At 41.0% G+C, this 9,604-nt stretch overlaps 1 long non-coding RNA gene across 1 annotated transcript; it reads left to right on the top strand.

Annotated features, from left to right (window-relative positions):
* Positions 1-866: 866 nt before the first annotated feature.
* Positions 867-7,475, top strand: LOC115078248. Its single transcript, XR_003853101.1, has 5 exons — positions 867-973; positions 4,528-4,560; positions 5,531-5,563; positions 6,526-6,558; positions 7,443-7,475. It is a non-coding gene; the product is annotated as an uncharacterized LOC115078248 (long non-coding RNA).
* Positions 7,476-9,604: the final 2,129 nt, after the last annotated feature.

Here is a 9,604-nt window from a genome sequence, read left to right on the forward strand (position 1 = left end):
TGAAGAGTGGCCGGAGGGCGAAGAGGCACCATTCAGAGTTTGCACTTCTCAGGCCAGTCATGTCTGGGGATGCTTAAGTCATAGTCTTGGACAGATATAATGAGGCAGACCAGATGGGCCAATTGGTCTTTAATTGCTAACTTCTGTCATGTCTTAGTTTCTCCTTTTCTCTGACTTTTCTTCTTGGCTTTCCCTTTCATTCTCTTGTCTCTCTGTCTCTCATTGACTGATTCCTCTTGCTGTCTCTCTCTCGATGCCAATCTATTTCTCTTGCTGTCTCTCTATTATGAGGTTTCTCTCTTAGTCGGTTTGCATTTCTTCTAGAGTCTCACTATCTTGATTTCACTCACTAATCCCCTCTCCACTAGGGCCTTTGCTTCCATTATGCAAACTAGACCATCACCTAGAGTGCCAAACGTTTGGAGGCAGCAATAGCGTGCCAGCATGAGGCCCAGAAGGGTACTGTGCCCGAGCCAATACACCAAACATAGGAACACGGTTTTGGAGTCACTGTCACCCGAAGGAGGAAATACTGTGCTTGTACTGATCTCAAAAAGTAAGTTGCAGGTGGGAGGTTTATGACCGAAGATTTGCCTAGGGCATTAAATACTCTTCCACCTTACTCTCCAGTCTCTCCCCAAAGGATACTCCACCTTTCCTCCAGGCACATCCTTGATCTACATTTTTTACCCACTCTAACGTGGGTCACTAATCCCTCCATAAGCAGAACTGTTCCATGACAGAAGGTCTGTTTGCCAAATATCAAAGAACTGCAACCAGGCTGATGTCAGCAGAGGTGGAGTCTCCCACCAGTTGCAGCTATAAAACCAGCCAGAGTTCCCACTACCAATCTACAGTCAGGAAGTCACTGTTCTGGAGCCTCTTGCCTGCTGATCAGTGTCAACAATGCACTCCATCCTCATCATCTCAGCCCTGCTAGCCATGGGACTGGCTATCCCTTTGGATACAAGGAGTAAGTAAAGTCAACGGCCACCATAGTGGAAAATATAAGGACGCAAAGAATAAAGGTGGAGGAGAGATTACAAGGGGAAGAATGATGGTTATTGGTGTGATGAATAATTGGAGGGGCCTGGGTGATGGTTCTTACTATAGAGGATATGGGGTGAGGAGTGATTGGAGGGGGCTGGGTGATGCTTATTTCTATAGAGGATATGAGGTGAGGAGTTTTGGGAGGGGGCTGGATGATGGTTCTTACTATAGAGGATATAAGGTGAGGAGTGATTGGAGGAGGCCGGGTGATGGTTATAACTATAGAGGATATGGGGTGAGGAGTGATTGGAGGGGGCTGGGTGATGGTTCTTACTATAGAGGATATAAGGTGAGGAGTGATTGGAGGGGGCCGGGTGATGGTTATAACTGTAGAGGATATAAGGTGAGGAGTGATTGGAGGGGGGCCGGGTGATGGTTATTACTATAGAGGATATGAGGTGAGGAGAGATTGGAGGGGGCTGGGTGATGGTTATTACTATAGAGGATATGGGGTGAGGAGTGATTGGAGGGGGCTGGGTGATGGTTATTACTATAGAGGATATGGGGTGAGGAGTGATTGGAGGGGACCGGGTGATGGTTATTACTATAGAGGATATGGGGTGAGGATTGATAGGAAGGTCAGGGTGATGCTTATTACTGGAGATCTGAAGGACATGGATTGAGGAGAGGGAGCAGGATGACGGATATTACTGGGGTGTAGAGAACACAGGGTGAAGAGTGATAGTAAGTGGCAGGTTGATGGTTATTTCTCAGGGTGTATCAGATATGGCGTGAGAAGTGATAGGAGAGGGCAGGCTGATTCCATTCTAGTTTTGTCCATGTGCATGCTGGGACTTGTAATTTTGCTCTAAGAAAAGCAGAAACTAGAAGACTAGAGATACTCTGAGGGGCAAACTCAGGCTGGCTCAGCCCATTATAGATGTTCTGGAGCTTGTCATGGAGGCAATGTCTTCCTCATGGGTCCTTAAGATAGCATTGTTCTCTCCCAGGGAGCAAACGGGGAGCTGAAAAGGCAGAGGGAATTCATAAAAGAGGTGAAGACAAGTCAAGGAGCAGTGAGGATCAAGGGAGGGGGTGCAAGCTTCCTGGGCTACATGCTTAGGGTATTCTAATCTTCACTTCTCTCACATTAGGTTGGAAATTTCACCCACATAGATGGATGATGACACTACTCGAGAACATAAGATGTCCACAATCTGTTTATCTCTCTTTCTTAGAGCATAACTGCTGTAGAATAGCATAGGGGAGGATTATTCTATCACAGGCACTGATCGGGCATGTCTCTCCTGGTATCTGTGCTAAAGAATAGAATAGTGGATAATTCTATTACATATACTGACCAGCACGTTTATCCTGAGGATGTAATAGATCAGAGTGATAAACTAAAACTCATCGGGACTGGATGGTATCCACCCAAGAGTTCTAAAAAACTAAGACATGAAATTGCTAACCTATTATTAATAATCTGTAACTTATCATATAAAACACTCTTGAGCCTTGAAGAAGAAGAAGGTGGCCACTGTCCCATGTGATGCCAATTTTTAAAAAGAGCTCTAGGGCTAATCTGGGAAACCATAAATTGCTGAGCATAAAATTGGTGCCATGCAAAACGGAGCAAGCCATGCTTATAAAAAAATCTCTGGCCATATAAATAAACGTAGCTTTATGAGTAAGAGCAAGGCTTTAGCAGTAGAAAATTGTTACATTTCCCAACTCACGGGCCATCAGTGCACTGGATCAGTAGATATAAGACTGGGTCGATAGATTTTTGTAACTCTCTTAGGATATAGATAAGTGAGACATAAATACTTTTTAGAAAATAAAATTAAAAAATCCTCACTGCATGTTGAGGTAGAATAGAATACTGGATAATTCCATTGCAGGCACTGATTAGCGTGTTCTCCAGGTCTCTTTGCTAAAGAATAAAATCCTGGATTGTTCAACCACTGGCACCTATGAGGGTGTTTCTCCCGACACCTTTGCACTTGAATAGAATAGCAGATAATTCTATGCCAGATACTGAGCAACGCATTTCTCTCAGTGCCTGTGGTGAAGAATAGAAAAGTGAAAACAAAAATTAAATAATTACTCTCAGACTTTACAAAAGAGGATGTTGGAAACATGCATTCTCATGAAATCTGCTTTAATGGTTGAGATTCTGAATAACTAAAACAATTAACTGTGACAATCGAGGATGTAGAAGATCAGATTGATAAACGAAAAATCACTGGGACCGGATGGCATTCACCTGAGTTCGAGAGGAACTAGTAAATGAAATTCCTAATCTATTTCTAGCAATCTGTAATCTATCAGTTAATACAGACATAAATACTGAAGACAGGATGGTTTCCATTATGACACCGATATTTAGAAGGGCTCCGGGGCGATCTGGGAAACCAGAGATCGACGAGCCTGAAATCTGTGCTAGGCAAAATGTTAGAAGCCTTCTGAAAACCAAACTCACTGGCAATTCAGATAGACATAGATTATTAGGGACAAATCAATATGGTTGTAGCAGGAGGAAGTCTCATTTTACCAAGTCTTGCAGGTAAAATAGGCATAATCTGCTAATCTCTCTCTTTCTTAAGGCGTCTGTGCAGTACAGTAGAATAGTAGATTATTCATTTATAAACAGTGATCAGTGCATTGCTCCCAGTATCTGTGGTGAAGAATAGTAAGTGAACAGAAAAAGTATATTCCTTGCCTTAGATTTTATAAAAGAGGATGTTGGAAACATACATTCATCTGAAAGCTTCTTTAATGGTAGAGATTCTGAACAACTTAAACAATTCTCTGTGAAAATTGAAGATATAGATCAGGTTGATAAATGAAAAATCACCGGGATCGGATGGCATCCACCAAGTTTGAAAGGAACTAGTACATGAAATTGTTAATCTGTTACTAGAAATCTGTAATCTATAGTTTAAAATAGCCATGATTATTGAACATAGGAAGGTTTCCAGTGTGACACCCATATTTAAAAAGAATTTGGGGCAATCCTGGAACCAAAGATCGGTGAACCTGAAATCTGTGCTAGGCAAAATGTGAGAAGCCTTTCCTAAAAACAAGCTCACTGGCAACATAATTAGACATAGCTTATTAAGGAAAAATATACATGGTTATAGCAGGGGGAAGTCTTGTTTTACCAATCATTCAACTTTTTCTGAAGGTGTAAATAAATATAGATACAAGAGATGTTCTTGATACCTTGTATTTGTATTTTCAAAGGGATGCGAGATTCCATGTGAGACTCCATGAGAGAGTGCTCAGGAAACTAAAAGATCATGGGATAAGAGGCAGTATCCTATCATGGATGGGTAACTGGCACAAAGGATGGAAAAGAAAATGGGAGCTGTATTGACATAAAGAGAGGTGCAAAGAGGGAGAGAAGTCTAAGATGGAGATAAAAATAAGCTAGAGAGTAGTGAGGATCAGGAAAGGGGTCAGGGTGATGGTAGGGGAAAGATCCTTCGGCCATAGCCTTACAGTTTTCTCATCTACTGTTCTCCCCATTAGGCAGAGTTTCAGCTGCCAGACCAAGCCTTGCAGGTAAGATGTCCACAATCTGCTAACCTCTCTCTTTCTTAAGGCATCTGTGCTGTACAGTAGAATAGTTGATTATTCATTTATAAACAGTGATCAGTGCATTCCTCCTAGTCTCTATGGTGAAGAATAGAAAAGTGAACAGAAAAATTAGATGAATACGTTGCCTCAGACTTTACAAAAGAGGATGTTGGAAACATACATTCACATGAAAGCTGCGTTAATGGTAGAGATTCTGAACAACTATAACAATTGTCTGTGACAATTGAGGATATAGATCAGATTGATAAATGAAAAATCACCAGGACCAGATGGCATCCACCTGATTTGAAAAGAAACTAGTACATGAAATTGCTAATCTGTTACTAGGAATCTGTAGTCTATCATTTCAAACTGCCATGATTATTGAAGACAGAAAAGTTTCCAATGTGGCACCGATATTTAAAAGGGCTCCGGGGCGATTCAGGAAACCAGAGATCGACGAGCCTGAAATCTGTGCTTGTCAAAATGTTAGAAGCCTTTCCTAAAAACCAAACTCATTGGCAATATAAATAGACATAGATTATTAGGGAAAAATCAGCATGGCTGTAGCAGGGGGGAAGTCTAGGATGGAGGTAGAAATAAGCTGGAGAGTAGTGAGGATCAGGATAAGTGATCTGCTTGATACAGGGAACTTTGATTTTGAAAGGGATGAGACACTCCATGCAAGACTCCATGAGAGAGTGCTCAGGAAACTAAAATCTCCTGCGATAAGAGGCAGTATCCTATCATGGGTGGGTAACTGGCACAAAGGACGGAAAAGAAGATGGGAGATGTATTGATATAAAGAGAGTTTGAAAGCATGAGGGAAGTCTAAGTTGGAGGTAAAAACAAGCTAGAGAGTGGTGAGGATGAGGAGAGGGGGATAGGGTGATGGTAGCGGAAAGATCCTTGGGCGAAGCCTAACAGTTTTCTCATCTACCGTTCTCCCCATTAGGCAGAGTTTCGGCTGCCAGACCAAGCCTTGCAGGTAAAATAGCCACAATCTGCTAATCTCTCTTCTTCTGGGCTATGGAACAGATTAGTAGATTATTCATTTATAAACAGTGATCAGTGCTTTGCTCCCAGTGTGTGAGGTGAACAATTGAAATGTGAACAGAAAAATTAAATTATTCCTTGCCTTAGGCTTTACAAAAGAGGATGTTGGAAACATACATTCACCTGAAACCTTCTTTAATGGTGGAGATTCTGAACAACAAATCAATTGTCTGTGATAATCGAGGATGTAGTAGATCAGATTGATAAATGAAAAATCACTGGGACCGGATGGCATCCACCCAAGTTTGAAAGGACCTAGTACATGAAATTGTTAATCTGTTACTAGAAATCTGTAATCTGTAGTTTAAAAGAACCACGATCATTGAAGACAGGAAGGTTTCCAATGTGATATCCATATTTAAAAAGAATTTGCACCAATCCTGGAAACAAATATCGGTGAGCCTGAAATCTGTGCTAGGCAAAATGTGAGAAGCCTTTCCTAAAAACAAGCTCACTGGTGACATAATGAGACATAGCTTATTAAGGAAAAATCAGCATGGTTGTAGCAGGGGGGAAGTCTAGAATGGAGGTTGAAATAAGCTGGAGAGTAGTGAGGATTAGGATAAAAGAGATTTGCTAGATACGGTGTATTTGGATTTCCAAAGGCATGAGAGATTCCATGTGAGACTCTATGAGAGAGTGCTCAGGAAACTAAAAGATCATGGGATAAGAGGCAGTATCCTATCATGGATGGGAAACTGGCACAAAGGATGGAAAAGAAGGTGGGAGCTGTATTGACATAAAGAGAGGTGCAAAGTGAGAGGGAAGTCATAGGGGAGGTAAAAATAAGCCAGAGAGCAGTGAGGATCAGGGGAGGGGGGACAGAGTGATGGTAGGGGAAAGATCCTTGGACCACAGCCTAACAGTTTTCTCGTCTACTGTTCTCCCCATTAGGCAGAGTTTCAGCTGCCAGACCAAGTCTTGCAGGTAAGATATCCACAATCTGCTAATCTCTCTCTTTCTTAAGGCATCTGTGCTGTACAGTAGAATAGTAGATTATTCATTTATAAACAGTGATCAGTGCGTTGCTCCCAGTGTCTGTAGTGAAGAATAGAAAAGTGAACAGAATAATTAAATGAATACTTTGCCTCAGACTTTACAAAAGAGGGTGTTGAAAGCATAGAATCACCTGAAACCTTTAATGGTAGAGATTCTGAACAACTAAAACAATTCTCTGTGAATACTGAAGATATAGATTAGATTGATAAATGAAAAATCACCGGGACCAGATAGCATCCACCCGAGTTTGAAAGGAACTAGTACATGAAATTCATAATTTGTTACTAGCAATCTGTAATCTGTCATTTAAAAGAATCATGATTTTTGAAGACAGGAAGCTTTCCAATGCAACACCCATATTTAAAAAGATTTTGGGGAGATCCTGAAAACCAAGGATTGGTGAGCCTGAAATCTGTGCTAGCCAAAATCTGAGAAATGTTTCCTGAAAACAAGCTCACTGGTGATATAGTTAGACATAGCTCATGAGGAAAAATCAGCATGGCTCTCTCAGAGGGAAGACTGGTTTAACAAATCATTCAACTTTTTCTGAAAGTGTAAATAAATGTAGATAAAAGAGATCTGCTTGATATGGTGTATTTGGATTATCAAAGGCATGAGAGATTCCATGTGAGACTCTATGAGAGAGTGCTCAGGAAACTAAAAGGTCATGGGATAAGAGGCAAAGAGGGAAGTCATAGGGGAGGTAAAAACAAGCTGGAGAGCACTGCGGATCAGGGACAGGAGACAGCTGGGACAGCAAGATACTTGGTCCATAGGCAAAGAATATTCTCATGTACTCTTCTCCCCATTAGATGATGTTTCGGCTGCCAAACCCTGTCTTGCAGGTAAGATTTCCACAATCTGCTAATCTCTCTCTTCCATAAGGCATCTGTGCGTCTTGAGGTGGAATAGAAGAGCAGATCATTCTATCACAGGCACTGATTAGCGAGTCTCTCTAGGTGTCTGTGCTGAAATATAGAAAGTGGATTATTCCACAACCTGAACCGAATGCCATCCACTCCCGAGTTCTAAAAGAACTAATACATGAAATTGCTAACCTGTTACTGGTAATCTGTTACCTATTATGTGAAACAGCCATGGTTCTTGAGGACAAAAAGGTTACAATGTGCTGCTGAATTTTAGAACTGGTTCCAGCATGATCCTGGAAACCATAGACGGGTGAGCCTGAAATCTTAACCAGGCAAAATGTTGGAATCCATTCTTAAAAACAAACGCACTGACCCTATAGATAAACATAGCTTAGTATCATTGTAGTGGGAGGGATTCTTATTTTATCAATCACTCAGCTTTTTCTGAAGGTATAAATAAATATGCAGATAAAAGTGAGCTGGATGAATCAATGTATTTGGATTTTCAGAGGGCATTTTAAAAAGTCCTCCATGAGAGATTACTCAGGCAATATTCTATAGCGGACGGGAAGTTCATTTTAAGGCTGGAAAGAGAAGATGGGAGCTGTTCTGCCATAGAGGGAGATGAGGAAAAGGTCACAGAGGAGGTAAAGAAAAGCCAGAGAGCAGTGAGGAATGGGGAGAGAGGACAGGATGGTACTGGGGGGCAAGATCCTTGGGCCACAGCCTAACAGTTTTCTGATCTACTGCTCTCTCATTAGAATTCGTTTCAGCTGCCAGACCAAGCCTTGCAGGTAAGATATCCACAATCTGCTAATCTCTCTCTTTCATAAGGAGCTGGTGCTGTAGAATAGCAACGTAGATTATGCACTGATAGGCAGTGATCAGGGCGTTATTCCCCGTGTCTGTGATAAATGATAAAATAGTGTATTATTCTATCAGAGGTAAAAATCAGGGTGTTTCTGGGTTTATTTTCATATTAATCGATCACATTGACAATAAAGAGTTGTTTACATGTCCCTAAGATTACTAGATCTATATATGTCAGTTCTTTCTGTTTTGTTTGTTTTATTTTTAATGTAGATTTTGGGGTAGGTTTTTTAAACTCTGAGGATATAGATAAGCGAGACAGAAATACTTTTAAGAAAATGAAATTCAAATTTTATATTGCATCTTGAGCAAGAACAGAAGAGTGGATCTTGCCATTGCAGCACCGATTAGCGAGTTTCTCCAGGTCTCTGAGCCAAAGAATAGAAGAGAGGATTAATCCACCACTGGCACCTATGAGGGTGCTTCTCACGACATTTATATCCTTCAAGCATTATATACTTTAAACAAGCATCGGGGTAACTTTGCTTAATGCGGCTGTTACTACCCTTAACCATTAAGCCTTAAGCTCACCTTTGATGCAACTCCAACAGGGGAGGGCAGGATATTTGAGTCTAGCGGTTACCAACAAGGGCCCTGAATTTGGTCGGTGAAACAGATAAGTCTGGGAAAATAAGTGTGGGAGCTTGCTGGGCAGACTGGATGGGCCGATTGGTCTTTTTCTGCTGTCATTTCTATGTTTCTATAATAGAATAGCAGATTATTCTATTCCAAACACTGATCATTGCATTTCTTTCAGTGTCTGTGGGGAAGAATTGAAAAGTGAACAGAAAAATTAAATGAATACTTTGCCTCAGAGTTTACAAAAGAGGGTGTTGGAAACATACATTCACATGAAAGCTGCTTTAATGGTAGAGACTCTGAACAACTAAAACAATTGTCTGTGAAAACTGAGAATATAGATCAGATTGATAAATTAATAATCACTGGGACCAGATGGCATCCACATGAGATTGAGAGGAACTAGTACATGAAATTCCTAATCTGTTACATGAAATCTGTAATCTGTCATTTAAAAGAACCATGATTATTGAAGACAGGAAGCTTTCCAATGCAACACCCATATTTAAAAAGGTTTCGGGGCGATCCTGAAAACCAAGGAATGGTGAGCCTGAAATCTGTGCTAGCCAAAATGTGAGAAGCCTTTCCTAAATACAAGCTCACTGGTGATATAGTTAGACACAGTTTATTAGGGAAAAATCAACATAGTTCTAGCA

The sequence above is a fragment of the Rhinatrema bivittatum genome, chromosome 16 (genome assembly GCF_901001135.1).
Source record: "Rhinatrema bivittatum chromosome 16, aRhiBiv1.1, whole genome shotgun sequence".
Lineage (NCBI taxonomy): Eukaryota > Metazoa > Chordata > Amphibia > Gymnophiona > Rhinatrematidae > Rhinatrema > Rhinatrema bivittatum.